This window comes from Grus americana, chromosome 4 (assembly GCF_028858705.1).
Source record: "Grus americana isolate bGruAme1 chromosome 4, bGruAme1.mat, whole genome shotgun sequence".
NCBI classification, from domain to species: domain Eukaryota; kingdom Metazoa; phylum Chordata; class Aves; order Gruiformes; family Gruidae; genus Grus; species Grus americana.
This window is the reverse complement of record NC_072855.1, coordinates 18,842,066-18,869,549: the sequence shown is the minus strand read 5'-3', so window position 1 is coordinate 18,869,549 and position 27,484 is coordinate 18,842,066. Positions and strand designations below refer to the sequence as shown.

At 37.3% G+C, this 27,484-nt stretch overlaps 1 protein-coding gene across 8 annotated transcripts in view; it reads left to right on the top strand.

The window, feature by feature from the left end:
- KCNIP4 (potassium voltage-gated channel interacting protein 4) overlaps window positions 1-27,484 on the top strand; it is a 450,983-nt gene that overhangs the window by 272,278 nt on the left and 151,221 nt on the right. The window contains exon 1 of one of the 8 annotated variants that reach the window (XM_054824803.1): window positions 10,064-10,105. The exons of the other annotated variants lie outside the window; for them this stretch is intronic. The gene's annotated coding sequence lies outside the window, so the exon portion shown is untranslated. Of the gene's footprint in view, window positions 1-10,063; window positions 10,106-27,484 lie in introns of those variants that run through there. 8 annotated transcript variants of the gene reach the window in all.

Here is a 27,484-nt window from a genome sequence, read left to right as displayed (position 1 = left end):
TTTGAGTTCTTTCATTATATCTCCTGGGGTACTCATTTAAAACCACTGATTCTAACCCAGAGCACAGTGCAATTCATGCCTCTTCCCATTTCATGCTGAGCTCAGATTTCAGTGAAACAAAATGGTTTATCAGCTTGAGATGAAAGGTAGAAGGGTAAATGTCATGAGGAGTAAAGATTGGTGAGGCAATATTACACGTGTTTATTAGTTAACTTTATGCGTAGGTAGATGATGAGAGAATTAACCTATCTCTGGTTGCTTTCAGCCATGAGGTTATAGAGAGGGATACCATCTCATTGGACACGGCTGCCAGATCATGAGACATGGGTCCCAGTTTGTTTATATCTTTAGAGACATTGTTAGGAAATCTTGATTTCTTCACTGTCTGCTGGTGAACAGGTAAAAAGTACATTGTAAGACCTGTAATATACTTTTTTAGTATACCATAGTCTACCACTTCTACCACAGCCAGATGCCTGGCCTTGTGCTGTTGCTCTGTATGAGGACATGGTGATAAAGAAATCGAGAGTCAAAAAAGCTGTGGAGAGGGGATGCAATTTCTTTGACCACACTGATGCAGACAGAGGTGGCGAAGCAGAGTTGAGGCTGAGCTGCAGCTGCTGTGTTTGTGAAGCCAGTAGAGAGATGCATTCAGAAAGAACACAGTAGAATACAGAAATTCTCTGAATTTCATTTACCAGCCTAAATTAGTTGTGCAGAATTTTGCACGATACCTCAATCACCCACCACAACACCACCAAAAAAAGTGGCTTTATAAGAAGCTATATTCAGAGAAGGGAGGTAAAGGGCTTAAGTGACAGAAAAGCTTTACGTGTTGACTTGGTTCAGAATTATCTTCTTTTTTCTCAGCTGATGTGAAAAAAGTTTTTGGCTATATTACATGAGCCAGGGGAAAATTATCTGAAATTTTTTGGGAACCAGTTGAAAAAGCATTCTTGCTACATAGAGGTGTATAGGACAAATCCTTGTGGTTTTGATAAAGGCAATGAATGATCTAGTGCTCTTTCGTAATTGGATTTAAAGTCCTAGCTCTTTGCACTAAGAGATGAAATTGGCCACAACGTTTACACACTTATGAAGCTTAAATTTTGAAATCTCACAGCTACATTAAAGAATGTTTGTATATGGACATTTGATTAAATTTTAATATTAACAATAAGAAAATAATTTGAAATCAATGTCTGAAAAACTTGCAATGACAACATAAAAATGAAAATTAAGGAAAAAAGGAAGTAAAATGTAATTTTGTATTTGTTCTCATCATGTACATTTTTTAGCCATTAATTATGTTTTTGAAATAAATAAGTGTATATATTATGCACATATATTTGTACAAAAAAGCCCAGAGATTTCTTTCTGTAGCAATATATTGGACAGTTGCTTCAGTATGTTTTGTAAGGTACTTAATACAAAGCAGAGTTTTAGAAAACAGTCACAGAAATCACAAAATGTTTTTCTGCATCGTATTTATGTTGTCATAAAGGGAAGTACATTGACCTCAAGTAAAACTCTCTAAGCCATTTGGGAATATATTCTTTAGCCAGCAATTTCTTTTAATGTTCTATGCTCAAAGCCAATTGAATTTTTGTAATCCCAAACTGTGGCTAAATGTGTCCATATACAAGTGCTGAGATATTTCTTTGAGAAAAACATGATTTTGCACTCAAAACAAATAAATTATTCATATTTCTGTACTTTGCTAAATAAATTGTTTGAATAACCGAACAAACTGAGTTGTGTTTCTTGCTAGATACAGATATTGTATTATTTGATATGATTTGTGGAAAGAGTCTTGCTTTTTTATATACTGATTGGGTATAATTTTCATCTCATAGTTGAGCAAATTTAAAAATTAGCTTAGTCTACCATAAAATACTTTTTTATGAAAAGAGAAAATTATTTTCACACTATGGTAATTTGATATTGTTTATTTTGGAGCCACATTCAATCCATACTGAGCAATAGTTACCAGTGGGACCACTTCATTAAGGACCACCTGGCTCAGAGCTCCAAAAGTGAGACTTCTATTTATATCAGAATTCAAATAGAAATTAAGAAGTCCAGTAAGATCTTAAAGATGCTTGAAACTGGAAATAGTAGGAAACATAGATTTGTTCTTTATGACAAAATTCCTTCCCTCTTTAGCTGAGGCAAAGAGTAAAAGCAGGTTGTGAGAAGATAACGCTGATCAGACATTTGCTCGTGTGTTAGATAAATGCTGGGTAATATATTTTGTCTAATGGGCATGAACTTCCTAGAGTAACAAGTATACACAGGTTGAGGAAAAAGGATGTTCATGCATAAGCCATCCTTCTGTCTCAGACAGTACTTCTGCCAGGTAATTCATACTTGTGAAGGTCTGAATGCTAAGATTAGGAATATTATAAATGAGATCTATTAAAGTTTGTACCAGTTGTCATAATACTAATATACAGATTCAATTAGATCCTTTAAGGTGAAGTTAGAAAACCTGAATGGAACCGAAATTTGCTCTTGTTCCTTAATGGCTTTATCTAAAACTACCTCTTGTGAATAGTCCATACAATTGGAGGTTTTGTTCAAGCTCTGACTCATAATTGTTGTAGCTTCCTTTGTCTATCTGTCCTACTGAATAACTAGGTAGTTGATCTAGTCTGGACACAATGCCTTTCTATTTCAGAAAATGTCGATATTTCAATCTCGTGCAAGTCTTCATTCCTTGAAGTGAGATCATGGAACAACAGAAACCATATTGCTCTAGATTTTAACGACTTAAACGGTTTCTTTCTCTACATTTGACTCTTGCACCACAAACCCTCTACCCTGTTGCATTCACTGACCTTCTTCCTTTGCCTTCCATTATGTGCAAATGTCTTGTTTCTCAGTCAGGCTTCTCTACAACTGCACTATGCACCTCACTTTTCTCCTCTCATTCTAACTTTACTCTTTCTGTGCCATACAGTTTATCCATCTAGAATGAATCTGACAGTTGTCCTCTGTTTTTTCACACTCCTGCAGAACTGTGTCTTATAACTTTAAATTCTGTATGTCTGGACTTTTACAGTTCTGAGTTTAGATCTGGGCCACATTACATTACAGAATGAAAAGAAAATTTTACAGTGCTACTTGGTGACCTGGGGAAAAAAAAAAACAAAACAAAAAAGGAGCACTCTGAAATACAGGTCAAGTATACCCTACATTCTGACAGCAGAAACCACATAGGATCCAAAAATAAAATTAGTAACAGCTGTTTTAAAATATAAAAATGAAGTAAAACATTTTTGAAGCCAGTGTAACTTTAGACAGAAGCCTCTGCTAACAAATTACAGTTAAAAAAATAGGGTCTACATTGTTCTAATACAAACCAGTATTGCTCACTGTGATGAATACTGTGAATTGGAGATGGAAACTATTGTCTTTGATCTGTGAAATGATCTTCAGTTCTAACATTGCACTGTCCATCATGTCTGGTGAACCTCATAGCGTTACATTTTCATAGTTGTTGATTTCTGAGGAATTTTAGTTTCTGCTTTGTTTGTAATTTCAAAATTTGAGTATTTGTGGTGGGTTGACCCTGGCTGGGGGCCAGGTGCCCACCAGAGCCGCTCTCTCACTCCCCTTGTTCACTAGACAGGGGAGAAAAATTATAACGAAAGGCTTGTGGGTGGAGATAAGGACAGGGAGAGATCACTCACTAATTATCGTCACGAGCAAAACAGACTGAACTGAGAGAGGAAATTCATCTAATTTATTACCAAGCAAAACAGAGTAGAGGAATGAGAAATAAAATCAAATCTTAAACCACCTCCCCCCACCCCTCCCATCTTCCCAGGCTCAACTTCACTCCCGGCTTCAACCTCCACCCCCTCCTCAGCGGCACAGGGGGACGGGGAATGGGGGTTACGGTCAGTTCATCACACGGTGTTTCTGCCGCTTCTTCATCCTCAGGGGGAGGACTCCTCTCATCGTTCCCCTGCTCCAGCATGGAGTCCCTCCCACGGGAGACAGTCCTTCACTAACTTCTCCAAAGTGAGTCTCTCCCATGGGGTGCAGACCTTCAGGAGCAAACTGCTCCAGCGTGGCTCCCCCACGGGGTCACAAGTCCTGCCAGCAAACCTGCCCTGGCATGGGCTCCTCTCTCCACGGGTCCACAGGTCCTGCCAGGAACTTGCTCCAGTGTGGGCTTCCCACGGGCCGCAGCCTCCTTCAGGTGCCTCCACCTGCTCCGGCGTGGGGTCCTCCACGGGCTGCAGGTGGAATCGCTACACCCCCTCATCCTTCCTCCATGGGCTGCAGGGGGACAGCCTGCTTCACCATGGCCTTCACCACGGGCTGCAGGGGGATCTCTGCTCTGGCGCCTGGAGCTCCTCCTCCCCCTCCATCTGCACTGACCTTGGTGTCTGCAGAGTTTCTTACATCTTCTCACTCCTCTCTCTGGCTGCAAAAGCTCTCTCTCTCTAAGTGTTTTTTTCCTTCTTAAATATGTTATCACAGAGGTGCTGATGGGCTTGGCCTTGGCCAGTGGTGGGCCCGTCTTGGAGCCGGCTGGCATTGGCTCTATCAGACACAGGGGGAGCTTCTAGCAGCTTCTCACAGAAGCCACCCCTGTAGCCCCCCCCACTACCAAAACCTTGACACGCAAACCCAACACAGTATTACAAGCAAAAGTGACTTTAGATGTGTACGTCTATGAATTGGAATGCCATGGCCTGTGAAGGTGGAGTTTCATTTGTGTAATTCCAGTATTTATTACTAATTTTGATGGTCTTAAGAATACAGACAGACCAATGAAAACTAAGCATTGTGATGACTGAGAAGGTGATTTAAATGCCATAAAAGGTCTTCCTAGTCATGTGATATTTACTGTGCTTCCAACAAAATTTTCTGAATTTCCTCTACAAGGTTTTATAAAGTAATAATTCCTTTGACCAGCAGAGAGCAGCAATGATGTACTTTATAAGGACCTAACTGTGAGTCTGCCCTTGCAAAATACTATTGCAGTTCTAAACTGACATGAGGGGTGGATAATATTGTATATTATTATCATGAATATATTTATGGGAAAAATTGTGCTAAAATGAAATCAACAGGCAAAATATGCCCCCTTTTAATTGCATTTGTTTATAGAACCTTGTAATTTAAAATACTTTCAGTTTAATTTCTTATTTGTCTATATGAAAGTCACAAAGATTTATTACTTAGCCTGAACTATTTTTAAGTCATCCTTATTCTTAGTAGATGGTTGTGTTGACACTAATCTGATGCTGTTGAGTTTCTCTGCTCTTGTTGGACAGTGTCTATATTTTAATTCTTACAGTAAAATTTTAGCCCCACAAAGGTCAATAGGAGTTTTTTCCACTGACTTGAAGTCAGGATTTCACTATTCTTGTGACACATATATAAAGACATTAATAACATAGGGTTAAAAAAATTCTAGCAGTGCTTATTTTTTCTGGTCTCTGATCACAAGGATACCTGTGCAGTTTTACAGGCTCTGCATAGGAAGGATGAGAACCCCAGTTTTTCCTCTTCTAGAGTATCCTCACAACACTGTTAGGGATTTGTATTCCCTGTTCTGGCTCTGTGGCTCTTGCATGCTTGGTTGTGTAGTGGTACTCCGGAATAGATGTCTCTAGAATAGATGACAACCATCACCTCTGCGTTACTGCCTGACTACTGGTGTGCAGGAAACTCCGAGGTGCAAACTAGAAATGTTATCTCGATTCAGGTCACACTAGGCTTGAGCAAGGCTGGAGAGCAAGCGGTACGAATTTCTCATATTCTAAGTTCACTGTGAATTGCACTAGCTCTCCCCTTTTTCGGGTGTTAACATAGCTTGTAGTTGCTTCCCTTTGCTTCAGTGTTTCTATTGCAAACTAGGAGCAACGGTGTCACAGAGATTTTATAAAAGTAAATTCAGTCATGTTTATGAAGCACTGAGGTCCTATCATGATGAGCTTTGTAAAAAAGCTAATGAGGAAAATATTACTGTCTTCCTTCAGAGCAGATCTTGAATAGTGTAAAACAGATTAGTTGTGAGACCTCAGACTGGATAAACAGGGGGAAAGAAAATGTTAAATAGCTCTTCATTAAATGAGTACCATCCTTTCTGTAAATGTAATGAAAAAAGATCTTGAAGGAAAATAATGGAATAAGGTAATTAAAGATCATATCAGCATTCAAATGCCCAAAGCACCTGGCTCAGAATTCTGTGGGAAATTTAGTTCTGGCATTTGATCACATGCATGCATGATACCGCAATGTGAATAATATTCTTTTAACAAATTGCTTTACTACAATGCACTCAAATTAGGAATGGAACAGGTTTAATTTTGACTAAATTATAATTCTCACCATTTAAATATTTAATTTGATTTAATTGTTTGGAGGATTATTTAAAAATTTGTAATAACCATTTCATGAATCAGCAGTTGTTCATTGATATTAACTTATCATTTTATTAAATATAAAGATATTAGTAACTGTCATTTCCATAATTATTGTCACAGCAGTATTTGTATTGAACCAATATTAGATTCTTATTTTGCTAGGCAGAATACACTGACAGAACAAGATACAGTCCCTGACAGGGAGAGATTACTGCCTTTACAAGTAGCAAGGACAAATTGTGGAAAAGGAGACATTTCAAATGGAGGCTAAATGAAAAAATGGGGTGCATGAAAATATCATGTTGATTGTGACAGTGAATTTCCTTTTATTTAAGTAATTGTACTTCCAGGTGGAAAAAACTGTCTGTACGGCCATGCCCAAAGAGTTGTGGTGAATGGAGTTACATCCAGGTTTTGGCCGGTCACAAGTGGTGTTCCCCAGGGCTCAGTACTGGAGCCAATTCTCTTTCATATCTTTATCACTGATCTGGATGAGGGGATGGAGTGCACCCTCAGTAAGTTTGCAGATGACAGCAGGTTGTGCAGGAGTGTTGACCTGCTTGAGAGTAGGAAGGCTCTACAGAGGGATCTGGACAGGCTGGCTGGATGGGATGAGGCCAATTGTATGAGGTTCAACAAGGCTCAGTGCCGGGTCCTGCCCTTGGGTCACAACAACCCCATGCAACGCTACAGGCCTGAGGAAGGGTGGCTGGAAAGCTGCCTGGTGGAAAAGGACCTGGGGGTGTTGGTTGACAGCCAGCTGAATATAAGCCAGCAGTGTGCCCAGGTGGCCAAGAAGGCCAACAGCATCCTGGCTTGTATCAGAAATAGCGTGGCCAGCAGGACTAGGGAAGTGATCGCCCCCCCTGTACTTGGCGCTGGTGAGGCCGCACCTCGAGCGCTGTGTTCAGTTTTGGGCCGCTCTGTACAAGAAAGACATTGAGGTGCTGGAGCGTGTCCAGAGAAGGGCAACGAAGCTGGTGAAGGGTCTGGAGCACAAGTCTGATGAGGAGTGGCTGAAGGAACTGTAGTTGTTTGGCCTGGAGAAAAGGAGGCTGAGGGTAGACCTTCTTGCTCTCTACAACTACCTGAAAGGAGGTTGTAGCCAGGTGGGTGTTGGTCTCTTCTCCAACGTAAACAATAGGACAAGAGGAAATGGCCTCAAGTTGTGCCAGGGGAGGTTTAGATTGGATATTAGGAAAAATTTCTTCTCCAGAAGGGTTATTTAGCATTGGACCAGGCTGCCCAGGGAAGTGGTTGAGTCACCATCCCTGGAGGTATTGAAAAGACATGTTAGATGTGGTGCTTAGGGATGTGGTTTAGTGGTGGGCTTGGCAGTGTTAGGTTAAGAGTTGGACTTGATGATCTTAAAGGTCTTTTCCAACCTAAATAATTCTATGACTCTATTTTATTCTAAAATGAACCTTCTCCACACCCAGTGTCAAGGCCCTGGTAGCAGCAGACACCTCTGTCTTTTACTTCTTTGTTTGCTTTTTCACCCAGCTGGGAATGGAAATATCATGTTGTAATAAGAAGGTGTGTGCTTGCTCTCTGCTTGCAGATACTCTGAAGCAATTGAAACATCTCACAGTGTTCTCTAACGAGATTTTCATACCTTTTTTTTTTTTTCTTGACCTGAAAGTTTCTTGTGGTCTGAATACATAACTGAGCTTGCTTTAAAAAAATATGCGATGTCCAAATCTGGGTTCTGATAAATGAAGTCTGTGAAGACTGAAAGTCACAAATTCTGTTATTTTGGGTCAAGGATCAATATGCCATTTTGAAGTTGGATTTTTTTGGTAAGGACATTCTTGGTTTGTTTGTCTGTTTTATTTAAAATGACATAACATCAGTATCTCCATTGTGCACCCAGGGAGAGCACATTACAAACAAGTTTCTCTAATATTAATTAACATCTTTTTCAAAGATATTAATAGAAAGAAAACTGTGAGGATAACCATGATAATATTATGCATCTACTTGCTGAAACAAGTTGTTTATTATATAATTAATACCTATATTACCTTTTATGTAATTGTTAGCTATAATTAATGGTGGATTATATGTTTCTTATGAATTATATATTTGTTAATAAATATAGCTATAATATTGTAAGTAAACTATTTGGCATTTTTGTACTCTCCATGGGATTGTGCACAAATAAATATACTGGTCTTCATAGGTTACATTTCACATATATCTGATGATCAATATAAAAAGAATACTATAATTATTTTCCTTTTGAATGGCTTATAACTTACTTTTTCTAATGCTCATACTTTTTCTAAATCTGCCTGCACAAACTAACTTTTTATTTCATGTTTTTAACTGTTTTTATTTCATGTTTTAGTCCCTCCTTGCAGCTCTTCGTAATGCAGAACAATGAGCAAACCACTGTGATTTACTTTAATCTTTAGCCTATTAAATCTTGCACTTGAAGGTCAAATTTAAGCAGAAGCAAATCTATGCTTCTTCAATAAACTTTAATTCTACAAATAAAATATGATTGAAACTAAATTGTAGTAGGATTTCATTTTAGAATTTCTTTCTTCATCTTGTAAATATTGGTTGAAGGGAGGATAATGAGAATCTGAAGTTACTTGTTCCCCTGAGTACGGGCATCGTTTTCATATGGCTTTGTTAGAATGTTACAAGAAGATACTGGGTAAAAATAGTAAAACTATGAGCTTATAGCAGGAAAAGAAAAAGTCAGTGAAGGGTAACAGAAATTATTAGCAATATGGGGAAGCTTTCAGTGTAAAGCAAGATGAGAAGAAACCCATTGTTTGCTCTAATTAAATTTCAGAAAGGGAAACATTGCCAGATTTAACATTTTCAATCAAGAATTTATTCCTTTCTAGAAAAAATGAATGGGAATTTTAAGTTTAATAAAAAGGATTGGATGCAATTAGGTGGTTTATATTATGTGGTAAGCCACAGAATTATAATTGATAGTTCTGATTATAAAACTGTGAAAAAGATAAAAACATTAAAACAATAATAATTTTAAAAGCAATTTCCATCTTACAGATAGAATATGGGAAGAAAGAATATGGAAAAGTTCAGAGAAGGCTTTGAAAAGCTTTTAAACATTTTGAGTATAATTATGTAGGAATATGTTTTCCAAGAGGGAGTAAACTGAAATTAATTTTGCTAAGCTGTGCCATACCATATATAGGTTATGAAAACCATTCTTGGCCCAGCTATTTATTTATTAAGGTCAAAGACATCAGTGGGAATCCATTAGACAAATGGTGAATATTTCTGGGAAAAAAATGCTGAAAGCGATTTTAAATAAATGTAAGAATAATAATGTTACAAGAAACTTCCATGCAATAAAAGAATGAAAAGATTTCTTTTTCCCCTCTTTTAGTCTTATAATCTAATAACTCTTTGTTTTGCGGGTGATAATATAGAGGAAGAAAATGAAAGTGTTACTCTGAAAAAATATTTTCCTTTGTGCTGTATGAAGCAGAGAAGGTGAAGAGCCAACAGGTGTATTAGTGGACAGATTGGGGGCACCTGCTTCTTAATTATTGCAGATTTCTTCTGAGCTGCACCTGGGCTGTGGGTTGTAGCTTGCAGGGTTTTGGTCTTGCGTCTTCAGTGACCTAGTCCTTTCTGTAGGTGTAAGGCTGGCTTCAGCAAGGCGGTGTGCTGTCCAGAAGCAGAAAGTTTGTTCAAACAGGAAAGCACGGAGTCCTTGACTGTGAGAGGTGAGTGAAACTGGTGGACTGGTCAGTCTGTCGCTGATGAGGTGGCTGGACTAGAGGCTGGCTGAGCGGCATGGGTAGTAGTCAGTTGTCTGGAAAATGAGTGAAATAGGCTTGAATTTTTGCTGACAGAGGAAAATATGAGACTCTGGATCTCTCAAATCTAGTTACTTGGCTAATATGTATTAGGTGAGAGTAGGATGAACTAAATCTCCCATAGGAAAGACAAGAAGTGATTTCTGTGTTACCCGCTAAATGAGAAGTTTACATGCATGTGGTTCAGCTACTTAGGCTGTAGCTGTTGGTCTGGGGTCCCTCCAGTGCCTTGAGCCCTGAGGAAAGGCAGAACTGGGAACACTGTTCTCTTCAGTGCTTGGTGTTGGACTGCTCGCATAAAACTCGAGTCAGCTCAGTGGAACTGTCTAAATGTTCAATGTGATTCTCTGGCTTTGTGTGAGGTGTCTTGGGGGGATACCAAGGCAACTGAATTTACCTCAGAAAGGTTTAATAAGCATCCCCTGGTCTCAAAGTGCAGCAGATGCTGAATAGAAGAGAAACATGGGTTTCAGCACTTGGGCTTTAAAAGAAATATTTTCAGAAGCTTAATCCAGGGAAATAAGTTGGGTTATTGTTGCAGAGAAACTGGTGAAAATGAAGCAAAGCTAGCAATTAAGAAGCAAGGCTGTATAGTGTATTGATCATAGAGCTGCAGGAAGGAGGAGGAATAATTTATGGTCCTGCAGCTGTGTATGTGTGAACTACGAATCCTCCAAGAGTTTGTCTCTTTACCTAACTTTTGCAGGGAAGTTATTCTACTGTTTACTAGTTCCAGAGGTGAAAACTTAAGTCTCTTTAATGGTGTATAGAAACTTAAATGTGCTGCTTCAATCTGTTAAAGTGTCAGAAAATTTGTTTACGTGCTCAGGCTGCTCTAATTAAATTTAAATCTGCTTAAAAAGGATTTAATTAGAGTAGAGTAAGCCTTCTGCAGACATTTTAATACCTGTTTAAAGTACCTATATTGCTTTGGTTAGTATGTAAATTTATACTTAAGCTATAAACAGATTATGTCTTTTTAAGTTATCATTTTCAGCTGCAACATTATCTGGAAGTATGTATCCTCTTGTTATATTGTAATTGCTAGGTAAAAAGTGTATTAATTAAATATGTTTCGGAAGTGTTTTAAATACATTTCATGGTGTTATCAGTTCTGTAAGGTATACATGTGACTGGTTGTCTGGGAGAAGTCATTATATACTGGATTTTAAGAGTTTCTCATGTGCTAGCATTGATATAATTTATGTTCAAATTGTTTCAATCCTGTATACAAAACTGGATTTACACAATGAACAAGTTCTTAGGGATCTTATACCTTGTGTCTAATAAAGAGTTAAAACTTGTTTTGCCAGAAGAGTTATCAGATCAAAGGGCTAAAAAAAAGTATATTTTTTTTTCCCTGTTCTTGTCAAGAAGATGAACAAAGTTGACTGTCAAGAGTGTACCAAAGAGCTGGCAGTGGCTCTGAGATGGACACCATCTGACAGAAAGAAGCAGCCTCAGAAATCCTAATTTTGGTTCCTTAGTTATATTTCAAAAAGTTTTTGCTAGTGAAAAAGTCTTGTTTGTGAAGAACAAAGAAAAGACTGTTAGCTCTGATTTAAAAATAAATAAAAAGTAGACTATCTGCGATGAGAATGTCAGGGATGTTGCTAACACATTGTATGCTATGCTATTTATTCCATCTGGAGTTTTAGAATCCCATAAAAAGATCTTGGCTAGTGGCAAGGTGCATCTAGTGCTCTGAAAACCTCCAGAGATGTAGCACATTCATAGCAAAAAGAAAAAAGAATGATAGTGTATTATGGAATATGCTGACTTCTATAGGATCTGACAACTCAGGCTGGGGCACTAATTTGTACTAGTTCATTGTCTGTTTTGAGCAAGGCGTGCTCTTCTTTCATGTAATAAAAGCCTAAAAAGTGCTTATATTCCTTTTTGACTGGAAAATCACTATGAGATTAGACCTGCTTCTTTGTTAAAGAATTCTTTGACATTCCATATACGGAGAATAATATATTGCAACCTGAACAATTAGTCCTGCCCTTGAAAGGATGATCAGTAGTCTCACATTCAACCTCAAATGGAATTGGATTCATTATAGTTCATTTGCTATTCTTCTTACTCATTTAGCCGTGCCATTTCATATTCTTGTGGGGGGGTTTTTTGTTGTTGTTTTCCCAGAACTATTTACTAAGATTTTGAACCACTTTAGGAAAATGTAAAACTATTTTTAAAGCTAATAAAATATCAGAAGTTCAAAATTCTCATCGTGTACATCAATGAAGGGCGTTGTGGTTCTGTAATCCTATGCTCGGGTGTGCAAGTCTTCTTTCATTCTCCTTCATAATTAGTGATTTCTTTGTTAATTGCACAGGAAGTGAATAAAAATGCCCTAACGCTCAGTGAGGTAAGTATTGTGTGACATCACAACTTAATGTTAGTTTTAGAGCTACTTAGTGCCCTCAGGAAAAAAACCAAAAACGAACAGCAGTCCTGCTGCTTAGAAAAATACAGATGTAATGTCAGAAGGGCACATACCCACCGGTGGACTCTGATACGAGGGCAAAGCTGCATGTAGATGGGGAAGAGCAATGGTGCACTTTCTTCTGGGCTCCCTGGCTCAGCCGGTATCGGAGCTACAGCTGTGCCTTGCTTCTGAATAAATCCACTTAATCTTCTCCGGCAGCCACAGAGGGCTAAGAATAATCTTGCTCTTTAGATTTGACTTTTTTTGGTCAAATACACACACATCCATCATTCATTAAAAATTAATGTCTACAGAAGCAATATATTGTTTTAAACCTTCAGAATGTGGGTGTTCCTCAGGCCTTCCTAGGAGCCAGGCGCTTGCCCAGGGTAATGCACTCGCTGTAACGCCACGGAAAGGGGGCACCCCCGCATTTCCGACCCCCCAGCACCTACCGGCGATGTACGGCTCATTTGAGGTTTTGCACAAGTTTTGAAGGGCTCAGCAGACCACAGTGAGAGTCTGTGAGCTGTCAGACTGTGCTGACTCCACTGTACATGCCCAAACTCCTCTCTGTCAGTCACAGGTTTTTATAAGCCCTCCTGTCTGAACTCAAGCAGCTCTGCAGAACTCGCCCTCTCTACTGCATCTACAGCTCAAACTTCTGTAAGATATATCTGCTAGGCACTGCAGTGGAGTCTTTTTAAATGTATAGTCAAAAAATGTAACCTTTTTTATAATGAACTTTTTCTTCTTTTAGCAGAGATGAGAATCTGTTATCTATATTACCCTGCATTATATAAAACGCATAGAGTGAATTCTGTCTCACTCCACACCAGGCTTAAACACCACAATAATTGCTTTTTTTGTCCGTGCTGCAAGGAGCTAGGGTGTCCAGGCCCTCTGGCTAAGGGACCGGTCTGTCTGCTCCCCATTCACCAGTCCCTCCTCTCCCCTGTTTCTGGCCGTGTAATCCCATCACTTGTTCTGTGCTGGTTCTACTCCTTATCTCTTCACCTGCTGAACCCATTCAGTTCAATAACCTGCAGAAAACTACCTCAGCGTAGAAGGTGATTTTCCCCCCTCCTTCCCTTTGTGTTGATAGTTAAGTAAGTTTACTGTGCACCCAGGCAAGCGCCAGACCTAATAACAGAGAGCAGGCAGGGTCACACGGTGAGAAGAGGGGGAGGAATGGCATTACCCTTTTTGCAGCAGTGAACCACTTAATCAGCTCTTTGGCAAGGTAGAGGCTCTAATTAGTGTCTTGAGTTTAGATGGCAAATTTGTCATGACAACTAAGCTAGGCAGTTTCAATACTATCCTATAGATCACTAGTGTATTTTCGTTCAATCTTATTTTCAACTTGACACATCTATTCCTGAGTATCAGGAGAGAGTCTGTATTTTGAAAATTGCGTAACCCTTCAGAATGCTTTTTTCAAAAGACAATACCAAGAGATAAAATCAGATTAGAAAGATGAAGTCATAAACCAAGTGGAAGCTGGTTGTTTTCCTACTGTTCTGCTCTGTAAGAAATTTAGACCTAGTAAAGAGATCATCTAAAAATACGCAAATTTGGTGGGAAGCACAAGTAAGTAGTTAAAAAGGTTAGACTGAGATTATAAATATTACCTAATCACAAGTGTTGTTTGTCTTTTCCACAAGTGGATGCTATTTTTCTCAGGTAACTAAGATGTGTCTTTCCTGCTTCTTGAAATTGGTCTTGTAAGTATCTCTGAAATTACTTTATGAATTATTCTGTACTAGCAACATGAACAAAAAAAAAGCTATTTATTATAGAGATTTCAAAAGAAACTTATTTCTTACTACTTTCCTATTTTTTATTTGAGGATAATATGAATAAAATCATTGTTGGCTCCTATTATATGACACACAATGTGGCGTTATAAATGTGCTCAAGAGTTCCCACACAGTGATAAATGAGATGCCACCTCATTTCCGTAGATTTAGCACAGGTAATAAATTTGTAGAGAGAGAAAATTTTAAAGAAAATAATTTATAGCAAATAAACCTAAAAAATACAACCCCTCTTAAATTGTCAGCAGTTCAGGATTTACCTAGATTATGCAAGGTACTTCTTTTTGTGCTACCTTTTATCAAGCTTTTTGAAAGGAGTCTATACTTTGAAAGTTGCTGTGTTGGCTTTCTGATGTGCATTATTACTATATTCAGCAGCAGGATGAATAGATCAACTTTCTGTCAATGATTCTCAAATTTCCAACTGAATATAATCTCTCGATGTTATGCCCACTTATATCTGGGGGCAACCCATTGTGAGACTAGTAAAGGAAACGTCACAATTTTTCCCTCTGAGATTTTCTTTAACATTTGCCACCCTATTGTGAACGCATAAGTAGTAGAAATGAATGATTAAATATGTCTTTCAGTCCTGGTTTTAGCTTTGCTTTGATTTAGGATTATAGGGGGTATTGTAGAGGTTAATGTCAAAGATTCCTCTCACTTTGAATCCAGTCTTTGTGAGTGACCTTGACAATGTTTAAGGAAGGTGTGAAAGAACATAATCATGTTACTGGCACTTCCCCAGTATTCCCGTCCCAAACAATGTGTACCTTGGGGTCTTCTAAAGTCAGAAGACATCACCTCTCTGCATTTAATATGTCTAGAGGGATTTTTTTCTTCTGTTTTTGTCTTGTATCTTTAATGTTTGCAACTGTCTCTTGGCCAGGAGTTCCACAACATAACTAACTAATGCATGAAGAGGTACAACCGTCTGTCTGCTTTGAACTTTTTACCAACTTAGCACACTAAGCCTCATAGTCACCTTCATGGGCTTCACCGCTCATCATGCATGCTGAAAATATGAGTGGTTTATATCTGAAATGTGTGTAGAAACTTTTTAAAATGGTCAATGTTTTACTTGACAAATGAAACTCTCTGGTACTGTGGCTTTTCATGTTTTGTCATTTTTTCATTTGTATTTATACTCAAAACCCCCTGAACATTGCACCAGTGAATCTTCTTTTTCCAATCCAACCTGTTTTCCAGTGGGAAGGATGTTCATTTGGAAAATATCTAGAAGCACCACCCTTCAAACTTGTGCTAATAAGTATTTTTTAACAAAGTCTTCCCTCTACAACCACCAGGAGTATAAGTCCACTGTCAATTTCTGTTGAAAACTCTGCTATAAATGGTTCTTAGCTCTGACAAGTATTGTAATCGCCATAAGGAAATCTGTTTTAGGCATATATTACTCCTTTGAAGGATGTACGAACAATCTGTTAACAACATTGAAAACTAAGCTTGCTCACTAGGATTTTACAAACTGCCAAAGACATTATTCCTTTAAAATTGTGCTTAAAAGTCGTTGTTCTGACAGTTCTTTATTTTTTTTTAACAAACGAGATTTTAAGGAAAAGCCAACAGTTTCCAATACTGAAATACTGCATTTTGAGTCTCCAAATGTTTTCAAAAGCTTAGATGTTTTTTAGATCAGACAGAAATGAATATATTTCATGTTCTGAGAAAATGTCTAGAATGGCTTGTGTTTGTTTTCTTACAAAGTCATAAGCATTACAGATTGTGCAAGCTACAGATTGTGTGTAGCTAAAACAACTAAATATACTGCAACGTTTTTTGAAAAATGAAGTAAGACTCTAGGAATTTATTTCTGATGTATTTCTTATTTCTTATTCCAACTCTTGCTTTGAAGATAGTCTACAAAACATCTTCAGAGCTACCCTAGGAAGTAAGGCTCATCTTCTGTGTCATGACTGCATAACACTTGAATGACTGGGTAACAAGTCTGATGTGACTTCTGCTGTATTATTCTGCTTCTGTAATCATTTCACTGTTTCCTTTTATTTTCTAGAAGTTTTTTAATCTGCATGCATTTCTCACCATGACCAATTTTTACAGGTTTGTGTGGCAAAGACAGAGGTAGGGGACTTTGACCTACTCAGCTGTGCTACCAGAAGTTATTACCATGGAATCTATTATGCTGGAAAAAATGTTTTTGTACTGTTTCACTTGGGAAGTGAACCGTGACTGGGATTGCCTGCTCTAGCAGAACTGAAGCTCTGCAGCTGCCTCTCTGCGGCTGGATTAGCAGCGCTTTCAGTGCTGTGCATCACACAGCTGCATGACCGAAACCGTTTTGGTAGGTCAAGTATAACATCTAAATTGTAAGCTCTCTGAACCAGAAATCATGCCCACCTTCCTCCTTCCTCTTCTTGCCTACACATATACTCTTTTTCCCTCAGTAGCCCCTGTAAACCTTTGAGTTACCTACTACTGCCACTAAGGCAGGGATCCTTGCTGTAAAAAGCTGACAACATGAATCTGAGGAAATGGCATTTTACAACACAGTCTACTTACTGAAATATTGCTTTTACTAGTGATGGACAGTAGAAGTCAAGACCCCAGTGAAAATGGCATCCTTATGCAGAATAACAAATTTTATGCTGCAACCAACTTAAATGTAGATGATTTCCTGTGGCTATTTCCCTAGAATATTTTTTTTTTAAATTCTGTACTAAAACAAGGCAGCTCTCAATAGCACTGTATGCATTTATTGCAACATTCAGGAAGCTACTGAGAAGAAATAAATAGTGCTGATAGAGGAGTTCTGAAGTAACGTCAAGGGTTAATCAGGTAACTCACATGTGTCAGGGCAGGGGTCTATCAAGGGTGTCATCTGGTTCATTTGGGGGGGTTTTTTGGTTGTGAGTTTTGGTTTGGGTTTGTTTGTTTGTTTGTTTTTTAATGGGAGAGAATGTCTTCCATGTTACAACCAACTGTGGAAATATAGGCAGATGATCTATGCTGCACCTTGAATACCCCTCTGAAACCTCACAGCTGACATCTGAAAGTCATTAATTGCCATCAAGGTTAGAGAAGGATTACTGGAATCTGACATATTAGACTGCAAGAGTAGTTTATTTCTCATCCCAGGCGAGGTCCTTGTACATGCTTAGTGTTACAGTGTACAAAGGGAAGCAAGAAGAGAATACTCACTCCTGAGCTGAAATTTGAGGAGAAAATGCTGAACTGGAATATCTATTTTTGGTGCTTTAAGACCCGCTAAATTGATTTCACTGCTTGCTCTGGGAAACCTCTCTCGAGCAAAAGAACCAGAAGGGCTATTTGGGTCCTTTACCACTTAGGGCAGGATTACTGTTCTGGCTAGAATACCATCTGGGATTTTAGATTATCAAAAAATTGAAATACTGTTTTCCTCTAATGAGTTACATAACTTTAATTCAGTCTTATGTCAACCCCAAGATTGATTTATAATATGTTGTGTTAATTTGGGATGTGAAATAATAATTTGTTAATACATTGATTTATCAAGTAATTCTCCAATTGTGACCTTTATTATTCAGTTTTGATTAATTTATAATAGTTTTGGTAGTAGCTTTGTTTAATGTTGATATTTGTTTACTCATTAATTTTCAGAAATCCATTAAGACAAAACTGATTTATTCTTGCTGATTGCACAGTAGGTCAGTAAATTCAAAAATTTAAAACAATAAATTCAAGAAAATTCTAATCAACCATAAAGGCTACATGCCTGGATGTTTTAACAAGAAAAAAACCCCAGACAAACCTAAACCTTACTTTAGCCTCTTTCCACTTCCAAATAGGACATTTTAACTTAACTGATGTTAGGGATGTAGTAACACCAGATATGCTCCCAATCATAAGTTCTGTAGTGTCTGTATATGCAAAAATCTTGGAATTGATAACTAATTCTTCTCAGCTTTTTAAATAGTTGATCCTCATCTGATTAATCTGAACCATTAAAGATTCTCTAATGCTGTGATTTTAGCTTAATTGTTTCTTTTCATCCCTGTGCAATTGGTTTATTGACTTGTTGGAAGTACTCAAGAGATTAGAGGGGCATAATTTTTTTACGTCACAGAAATATCCTGTTTTGACCTTATTCAGAGATTATTATGTCTTCCTACTGCTACACAGCACAGTCCATAAAATTTCCTTTGCGAGTCTTGCATGCTTTATCTTCAGGCTTATTGACTCTACTACAGTAAGAACTCTTCAAGGTAAGATATTTCTCCTTGTCTTTTTTTTTTTGAGCTTACTGATTGCTTTTCTTTTTTTTTTTTTAGTTAAAAAACCCAATCTTTCTGAAAACGTTTGAGTATGTAGCCATAAAAATTTCCCATAATGTAGTTTCTATCAAATTTTAATATTTTCTTCCTGGTGATAAGCTCGATTAACAAATGAAAACATATGTATGAGCATCTCGTGAGTCACTGTCAAGGTCATGCAATATTGATGGTCTTCTAAGCTTTTTAGAATGATGCAATGAGAATAAGCCCTTACAAATAATTTATTTTACAAGTATTTATTCACAAGCTGTCTGAATCATGGTTTATGTTAATAATGACACAAGGAAATAACATCAACTTGTTTATCACGATCCATTGTTCCTAATGCTGCAGTTGTTAGATTGATGTGTTCACTTATTGAAACTTGCTCCTGAGTGGGAAGATTCACCCTCCATGTCTGGTTTTTCTCCTTTGTCATCCGTTCTCATATACTATGCTAGGGCGAATATCTGTATTATGGGATGTCATAGCTTGTGGTGACAAAACTTGTGCAGCGTGACAATATGGTGCCTCCAAATACAATTTAACCTGGAAGCTGAAAAGCATAGTGAAAAAAAAGAGAGGGAGGGAGGGGAGATGTGACACTGCACTTCACCTTTTAATAATGAAATATTCTTTCTGATTCTTTTCTCCATATAAAGTGATAGTGTCTATTAAAATATATCTGATTCTGCTAGTCCATGCTTCCCAGTTTTGACAAACTATATGAAAACCTGTAAGGAAAATACATATTTTTTTCTTGTTCCACAAAATTAAAAGTATAAGGCCACATCAGATTTTGTTCATACACTTGTTTGATTACCAAAACAAGAGGAAAGGGAAGGAATAGAAAAGGAAAATTAAAAAAAATATAAATAAATTAAAAAAACCCCAACCTGGATATGACTAACCAGATTAGGTAAAAAATACAACATAAAATCAATGCTATCAGATTTTGAGAAAAAATTTAGAACTCAATTCTGTCTTTTCTTGTTTACTATCCTGTTTTACTCTTTACTGTATTTCTTCTGCCTTGGTTTCTATGTTTCTTTTTTAATGGTCCCCCCTACAATGCCCTGTTCTAGTCTTCATTCTCTTAATATACCAATTTCAATTTCTGAATACTTAATCTGCAAATTAAAGTACTCTTTAGCTGTACAACATGTGTGTTTTTAGCTGTGATCATATATAAAATGTTTTCCCCTCTTTTTTCCTGTAAGTTTCCCAGTGGCCATTTGCTTATCTCCTCTTTCAGTGATCTGACTGAAGTTCACTTACAGGACTGGTTTTTTTTTTCTCAGGGTAAAAGTTTTAACTTGTGCATTCAGTGTGCCATCACGTACCAAAAATCTAATTAGTTGCTTTGCCATCAGTCTGAAGAGTACTAACAGGACCCAAATCAGTTGGAGGAGCAGTAGATATTGTGAGGTTATGTGTAAATGGTCATTTTTATATCACTGTCTTTAAAAAATAGTAAATTTGTAATTTTTTTTGTCTTAACTAATGATGGTTTGTTGGTTTTCCTCATTATTGGGTAAAAGTGCATTACAACTACAGATTGTAGCACAAATTTCAGAAGAGCTGCTTTTCAGAAGGATGTATTTTTTCTCCCTGACTGTGTGTCAGAAATTTCCATTCTGAAGATGCAGCCCTTCTAAAATTTTGTAGTTCTCGCTTTCAGCTTTTGCTTAGAGTATTATTTATTTCCACTGAGATTATTAGATCTGGATCAGATGAAGTTTTAACCTCTTATCATATTAAGAATGAAAAAGTAATAGCTTTATTTCCTAGGACTTCCTTGTGGCATAATCCGGTATGTGCATTTCTGATCTACTGATGAATTTGTTATACTACAGTAGATGTGGGTCTTGAGAATGGGCCTTTATAGGAAGAGAGATTGACAAACTTGTTCAAATAGGGAATATATAGATGGAGAAAGTGCAGCAGGGACAAAAATACCAAAGAGAGAAAAGTAGCTTATTGGTTATGATGGGGTTCAAAATTGAGTGACGATAACAGCCTGGTAGATATAGCATATGCAACAGACACCACTATTTAAAGTAAACACAGAATTTTTGGTTAATAAGTCAACAGCAGAAGGTAACTGATAAGTTTTAGGTAGGTCCTAAAGAGTATATGAATAAGGTGATGTTTAAGGATTTTTCTTGCAGCTCTAGAAAAAGCTCAAATCTCTGTTCTGGAGTCTTGCCATGAGCTACTCTTTAACCACGAACCAAAGTACACTGGTCATTGGTACAAAGAACTGGAGGCAAAGCGACTTTGAGTTTGGTAAAATCTTGGATTCCAGGCTCGATGCAAAACAGACATGCAAATAATGCCTCAGATATGCTTATATGAAAAGAAAGATCTTCCTTTAGAAGAGAGATCAGTGGGTTTTTGCTTGTCTGTTTTTTCGAGTTGTGATGCTAATTTTACTTCTCTACGTTTTTTTTCCATATGAGCATATCAGTATTCCCCCCACCACCACCCCGTGTTGTTTTAGTACTTTGGAAGAACATCCACAAATACCCACAATGTTATTGTTGTCTTTCTGTTTTACAATTTCTTTATTCTGCACTTTTCCTGAAATCCTTTCCCTGCCCGTGTTGACAATTAGCAGCATGCTATGGCATTTTCCGTCATTCCTGCCAAAACTGTCCCGTAGTTCCTGTGCCTATTTGCTTGCAACCCACTGACTCCACTGAACAACCCAGAGACCTCCTCTTCTCTAGGTATTGCACAAGGGCCTAAGGTTGTCTGTCCTTACAGAAGTCCTATGTACCAGGGAAGCAGAGATAACTCAGTTTTTCAAAGTGACAGCTGTTTAAGAAAAGAAGTTGTCATATGAAAAAGGTAGAGAATAAAGAAAAGTGATGTCCAGGATATGCATGATGAATCCGGACTGCATGAAATATTTTCCCAAATAAATACAGTTGAATGCAGATATTGGTATTTGTAGTTATAGCGTCTATATTCATGTCAGTCCAAGAGAAGGAAGATTACATAGGAAAGTGTGAACCTTGCACTGAAGTCTTCCTGCTTTTTTCCTTAGTTTAGCAGACATTAAAGATGTTTTGGGATAGAACAGATTTCTTTCATACGTGCTCAGAACTTGGAGGAAAATGCCAAGGAACCTATGAACTTCACTAGGCCTTGATGAGCTATTGTATATTTTAATGACTTAAAAAAAAAAAGTAGTAATCAACATGGTTGGAAAAAATAAACAATAATTCTAGCAAACCATCTGAAGGTTGCCTTACAAATATATATAAAAGTCAGAACAAATATGAGACTAGGATCTATACAGACATGGACTGATTAATAGTGCAATAAAAATCAGGTTTCTTTTTTCTTGAAGTGCTACCTCTCATTTTTAAAAGATGTGTCCTAATTTTTCATCAGAGTTGAGTTGTTGGTTTTTTTTCTTCCCCTTTATCATAAGGGAACACCGGATATATCCATTCTTCTCTGCTTAATATTCCATTTTTGGAATCTGAGACAAAACATTCATATCTTCCTCTGGTGCTAGTTCTGAAATAACTGCTGTTTAGTAATGTGAAAAAGTTTCCATTTGCCCTTCACAACTCAGTGAGCTGTAAACACTGAAGTAATTGAGCCACCCACATCCTGGTCTGCAGGTGATATGAGTGATGTATTTTATTAGCATTTAATTAAATTGCAAATGTTATGCTAAACTGTGAAATTGCTGGCAAAAGTTGAATAACTGGATTAAGTGACACCCTTGTTTAAAAGCAATACATTAAAAGATTGTTGAGGAATCGAGAAAATATATTCTTCAACTGTATTGAAGCAATTAACCTATGCACTGCTGCTTTTAAAAAAAAAAAAAAGTAAAATATCCCCCAGCAAACAGACTGAAATTTGAGGCTGTTGCAACACTAATTTCACACCTTCCTAGTTTAGGTTAATGACTTCTGATTATAACAATGAAGATTAAATGGATCTCACTCATTCTGTAGTAGTAAAGAGATAATACACATTTGCAACAATTGCAAATGACTAAAATTATTTTTTTTTATTATTGCATTAAGATTCAGGGATGGGTATAATAACTCAAGTTTATGAAAAACTTGATTCTGTTTCAGTTTGGGGAGCACTGAATGATTTTATTTATTCCGATTTGCTTATTTGGACGCATGCCTTAAGAAGTCTAACTATGCAAAAGCCATTTGATATGACTTTGTTTAGAATTAAATATTTCCAGTCAAAATGTATAGCTATCAGTAGAAGATGCTGGCTACTGCAGAGAATGCTACAGCCAGCTGGAAAGAGCATTCCGATGGGAAATGGGAGGCAGGAGGGCTCCAACATCACATTTATCATTTGGGGGATGTAACAAAAAATGTGGGAAAATAAAAAATTTCCAGTTGCAAAATAAGGAGGAGTTAAAGACTGGGAGGGGACTTGTGTTTCCATCCAGAACTCTTTCTTTTCTAGAATTAGAAACAAAAGCAACAAAAAAAATAAAGTGTCCACTTGTAAGTGAAGGGGTGGGGGCACAAACAACTTCTGCAACTCCAATATGTGAAAGAATCACAATGAATGGTGGCAGAAACAAGGTTAATTTCTTATTGCAGTTTAGTCACTTGAAGTAAGAAATATTTAATTTTCTTTTATCTAATTTCATACTCTCCTACAAGAGATTTCAGTGAACTTGCTAATAATAATAACTTTCCTTTTAGGTGAAATTTCTTTTTGTGAAATTGCAGTTACATGACGTGGTATTTAGACAGTTGTCTAACTTAACTGAAACTGCAGGGGACAAAACCAACAAGATCAGTAGTAACTCTAATCCAGCAGAAGACCTGGGCACGTACAGGTTAGTCTGTGCAAAACACAACTTCTAAACGTATTTTATGTGGGGACTCTACATGCTTGCTTAGACAAGGTAGACCAGATACATTTGGCTAAGCGCACACAATTTTTTTAACTAATATGCAGAATGTTCATGGCCCTTGTTTTTATATCCATAATGCTATTTATTAGATGCTTTGGAGTGTCAGCTGAAAAATGACAGTTCAAATTAAGAGTTGGCATTCTTATTATTTCAGGCAATAGATACATCCATACCAATAACATATTGCCCAGTTGTACTGTTTATGCTATGCAAGTCTCCTGCATCCCACAGATGTTGGCAGCTCTGCAATTCCATCCCTGATTTGAGAGAATTAAATATTGTATGATCTAGCTCAGAAGAAAATTTTAAACTCTTGGGCTGTGACAGTACAGTGGTAGGTTTGTGCAGCCCAGATTGCCAGACTCGCAAGACAAGAAGATCAACAAAGACATGGTTCTAGTCTAGTGAACGTAAATGGAAGGAAAGGTCCTGAGTATTTACATATTCCAGATTACCTGTTTCTAAGGAATCCTCCTGAATAAGGTTGAAGTGAAACCTGTTCATTTTCTGAAAAGTTAAAGTGCAGAAGCAAGCAACCTAAGCTGCTTTTCTCAGACCTTGCTGGAGCAGGCCTGCTATGATACAAAGAGCAATGATAGATATTCTGATTCAAAATCTGTTGAGGACAAAGGAGAGATACTCATCAGTTTCATAGACCCTGGACTGGGTTTGGAATGAAGTGGCAATTAAATCTCCAAACCTGTTAATTCTGATTTGATTAGTGTCGTGTGTCCATCCTCTCCCCTCCCCCCCCCCCCTTTTTCTTTTAAACTGGATGGTTATTTGTTAATTAATAACTAGACTTAGATCAGCTAGCTTCACAAAGGTTGTTGAAGAGCCATTGGAGAGTAATAATTGTTAAGCTGTGTTGTCTTATGAAAATGAAGGCAGTGGCAAACCAAAATATACTTTTTGCTTTCTGAATAAACGCCTATAAAATTATATTTGTCATGCTTCTGTGACCAGTTGTTACAGCAACTATTGCTAACTGTAGCTATTAGTTGCTAATTATATTAGTCCAGTAGTCTGAAAGTCTGTATAAATTCCTGCCAGCATTGTTTACTTTGAATGCTAAATTCTTAGCTTCCATTTTAACTGCTACTGCAGTACAGAAAAAGCTCATCTCACTGTCCATAAAGAATCTTTCTAGAAATGGCCAGAATTCTGAATACCACAGTATCCCTGATTTGGTGGTGGTGGTTGTTCACACCTGCTAAGATGAATCAAGCTAGAACATATTGTGAAGCAACAAGTACACATTTTCAAACAAAATTTGCATCTAAACTTCAGAGCCTAATATTTTCTTAAATAGTTAGCTACACCTTTTTCTGTACGCTTATTCCCATTTTTGAAGTTGCTTTAAGACTCAGAAGGAAAAGTCTGTTAGTATCTAAGCTTTGCAAGGGGTTATCGTGGGTTTTGAGTTAATAAAAAGTTATATAGTGCATCACAAGGCTAGTGCTGAAAAGATTTCTATGCATTCAAACAGACACCGAACTATGAAAATTACAAAATCAATTTTAACTGTTCTGTGATAAAATGGGAAGTATTAACTGGGTTACAACCAACAATTCCTAAGCTTATAACAGTTTATTGCTGTTAAACTTACTTGCTATTACTAAATCAGTTTTCCCAAAACTGGAGGAAGACTTGGGAATTGCATTGGATGAAGATTCATGCTACCTATGCAGTTAGCATTGCTTGTGGAAAATCCCCAAAGGGGATGCTATGGGTAGCAAAGCTTGCTGAACTTCAGAGAAAGGGTTCCAAGTTGTGTAGGATAGTTTAATAGGCTAAGACACATTGAAAGCTTTAGTTCCTTTAGTCTTGGAATAGGAATAAAGGGCTGGGGAAAAACCTTGGGCGAATAGATGACATTCTGTAAGAATATGCCTCTCTAATACTTTCAGTAAAGAGTAAGAGAGATGGGCAGCTATGGCTGGCTTTGGATTTCCAAAACTTTCAGCTCTAAGGAATACAGTCTTGGACTGTACTGCTGTAGTCATGTGAACTGACATCCAAGTTTATACTGTAGATGAAAAACCTAATTATGAACTCCTCTGAGTGCAGAATCTCAAAATGTGTTCTCTGCTCTGTTAGTTAAAGAAAAGGTTTCCTCTTTATGTTTCTCTATCTAGCAATATCTCATTTCAAGACTCTACTTTTCAGGTTGTTTTTCCTTTTTAAGGACCCTGTTTCTTCAGTAAGCTATTTTCCATGGGCAAGCCCCAACTGTTACCTTATTTGCTGCAACAGGAATGGTTACAGAACAACAGCCAGAAATGACAACTGTTCTTCTAATTACACTTTTAAAAATACCTGTTTATCCTATGTAGGTTCACAAAATAGAAAAGTCAAAAAGATGCAAGGTTTGTGTACTTCATCTAGGAGAAGTGCTTACCTTCAGACTTGTGACTGTATAGAAAGGCAATCTTCTAGATTATCTTTAAAGATTACCATAAACGCTACGTTGAGATTTTAGTGACCATAATCTCTAAATTTCTCTCTCTGGAAATGTATTCTTCTCCTAACGCCGTCATCATTCTTCACATGCCTTTTATTGACTGTAACAAGGCTCTTAGGAACATGTAATCAGACACAGTCAATAAGCTCTGCTTGAAGGTTTACCGTTAAGCATTAGCAGAATGCTAATTTATTTAGCTAGACTTTGTCTAAATGCCACGCATAAGCTGCATGTTTCTCTTGCCTGGAAAACAGAGAACTTGCGTTGGGCCAGATGGTAAGCTGGCAACCTGGTGCACCCATATAGAGGACTTGAGGGCAGAAGTGGTTTCTCCTTTGCATAGCTCATTAAATTGCTGGGCTATGCAGGAGATGAAACTGCTGGGAGTAGGTGATTTCTAAGGAAAAAAAAAAAAAGAAAAAAAAGAAAAAAAAAAAAGGCAGATGTGTCCAGTTATGCCTCATATCAAAATTCTTTGTGCTAAGAACAAGAAGCGAGCCAGAAGAGTTCAGACAGACTGGATTGTATTTCATTCCCTGAACTTCTCTTTGAACAGAATAACTGTGTGTTGTACTTTACATCTAAGCTGCCTGGAACAAAAAATCTTTTTTTCATGTCACTGGTAAATGACAGAAACTGAAATGCATAAACCTACAAATACTAAACAAAGGTGATTATCCTCTGCTTTGGTTAACCAGCAGTTTTAAAATAGTAGTGCGCTCTAAATGCGGTTAGTTGCTTGGACTGCTGCTTTACTGCTGTACCATAAAGCATCCAAGAAACAAAAGCTCTAATTCAAGTATCTGTGTTCATTAAAAAAACAAAGTTCTTTCAGTAAAATTTTAGACCTCAGCAGGATGTATCGCTACATAAAAATAAGAAGCTCTTTTAACACTGGCTTCTTTTGTGGCTTGTCCTTTTGTTTTTGCCAGTAACTGAGGTTTTTTCCATCAATGAAATATTGTGTATTCCAGTTTTGATGTTATTCCAAAACATAGTTCAATAAGATCTGCTGAGGATTACTGAAGCTCCATCTGTTCTTGCCATGAATAGGAAATACTACAGATGATAGTGAGCAGATATATCCCGCCTATTACAGTCAGGCTGAAAAACATTATAATATTGGACTGAAAAGGCAAAACATTTTGGTTCTATACAGCTTTCTCCTACATTTGCCAGACTTTGTGTATGTGTCTGACAATCAGGCATCTCAAAATGATTTTGCTTTTCCATAGCGGTGTCCAAAATGTTTTTTTGTTGTTTGTTTTTTTTTTCTTTTTTTCTTGAAATTAGCATTGTTCACAGCCCAGGGTAGAAGTCAGAATTTAACATCCAATCCAGAATGACATATGATATTTTAGCAACTTAGTGCCTACAAAGTTATG